The sequence below is a fragment of the Piliocolobus tephrosceles genome, chromosome 10, assembly GCF_002776525.5.
Source record: "Piliocolobus tephrosceles isolate RC106 chromosome 10, ASM277652v3, whole genome shotgun sequence".
NCBI classification, from domain to species: domain Eukaryota; kingdom Metazoa; phylum Chordata; class Mammalia; order Primates; family Cercopithecidae; genus Piliocolobus; species Piliocolobus tephrosceles.
The window spans coordinates 64,486,558-64,488,603 of NC_045443.1; positions in this window are offsets into that span (position 1 = coordinate 64,486,558).

The following is a 2,046-nucleotide window of genomic DNA, read 5'->3' on the forward strand; positions in this document are numbered from 1 at the left end:
CTTCTTTATTTGTTTAATTTATTATTATTATTATTATTATTATTTATTATTATTATCTTTGATATGGAGTTTCGCTCTTGTTGCCCAGGCTGGAGTGCAATGGCGCAATCTCAGCTCACCACAACCTCCGCCTCCCAGGTTCAAGCTATTCTCCTGGGATTACAGACGCGTGCCACTATGCCCAGCTAATTTTTTGTTGTTGTTGTTTGTTTTTTGAAACAGAGTTTCGCTCTTGTTACCTAGTCTGGAGTGCAATGGCGTGATCTTGGCTCACCGCAACCTCTGCCTCCCGGGTTCAAGCAATTCTCCTGTCGCAGCCTCCCACACAGCTGGGATTACAGGCATGCGCCACCACGCCCGGCTAATTTTGTATTTCTGGTAGAGACAGGGTTTCTCCATGTTGGTCAGGCTGGTCTAAAACTCCCCACCTCAGGTGATCCGTCCACCTCAGCCGCCCAAAGGGATTACAGGTGTGAGCCACCACACCTGGACTATTTCTTCTTCTTTTTTTTTTTTTTTGAGGCGGAGTCTCGCTCTGTCGCCCAGGCTGGAGTGCAGTAACCGGATCTCAGCTCACTGCAAGCTCCGCCTCCTGGGTTTATCCGCCCGTCTCGGCCTCCCAAAGTGCTGGGATTACAGGCTTGAGCCACCGTGCCCAGCCTCTATTTCTTCTTTTGGAAAGTAGGCATTTACAGCTACAAATTTTCCTCTGAGCACTGCTTCCACTGCATCCAGTAAGTTTTGATATGTTGTGATTTCATTTGCATTCATCTCAAAGTATTTTCTAATGTTCCTTGTGATTTCTTCTTTGACCCACTGGCTTTCAACAGATTGAAAACACAAACCCAAAAGTTTGGTTATTTGAAAAAAATCAATAAAATTGGCAAACACTTAGCTAAGAAAAAAGAAGACAAATACTTAAAATCAGAAATAAAAATGAAGCCTGGGCATGGTGACTCACACCTGTAATCCTAACACTTTGGGAGGTGAAGGCAGGAGGATCATTTGAGCTCAGGAGTTGGAGTGCAGCCTGCGCAACATAGTGAGACCTTGTCTCTATACTATAAAAATAAAAAGTAGGCCAGGCGCGGTGGCTCATGCCTGTAATCCCAGCACTTTGGGAGACCAAGGTGGGCGGATCACCTGAGGTCAGAAGTTCAAGCCCAGCCTGACCAACATGGAGAAATCCTGTCTCTACTGAAAATATAAAATTAGCCAGGCATGGTGGCACATGCCTGTAGTTCCAGCTACTGGGGAGGCTGAAGCAGGGGAATCGCTTGAACCTGAGAGGCAAAGGTTTCGGTGAGCCATGATCACACCATTGCACTCCAGCCTGGGCAACAAGAGTGAAAATCCGTCTCAAAAATAAATTAAATTTAAAAAATTAAAAATAGTAAAAATAAATTAATAAATAAATATGAAGACATTACTACCAACCATACAGAAATAGAAGGGACTATAGGAAAATACTATGAGTATTCAAATGAAACCCTAGTTTCAACACTCTGGTATGCCCTCACCTAGTGCCATGGAGGTGATGCTGCCACCCCAGTGACTCTGGACAGTGAAGCATCAAGCCAAAGAGGATTATTCTCTTTTTCTTTTTTTTTTTCATTTTTGAGATGGAGTCTCCCTCTGTCGCCCAGGCTGGAGTGCAGTGGTGCGATCTCAGCTCACTGCAAGCACCACCTCCCGGGTTCACACCATTCTCCTGCCTCAGCCTCCCGAGTAGCTGGGACTAAAGGTGCCCGCCACCACACCCGGCTGATTTTTTTTGTATTTTTTTTTAGTAGAGACGGGGTTTCACTGTGTTAGCCAAAATGGTCTTGATCTCCTGACCTCGTGATCACCACAGGACATCCACATGCAAGGGAAGGAAGTTGGGCCCCCGTTCACACCGTATATAAAAATTAACTCAAAATGGACCAAAGAGTTAAACCATAAAACTCTTACAAGAATACATAGGGGTAAATCTTCATGACTTTGAATTTGGCAGTTAATTTTTTCTTTTCTTTCCCTTTCTTTTTTTTTTTTTTTTTTTTTTTT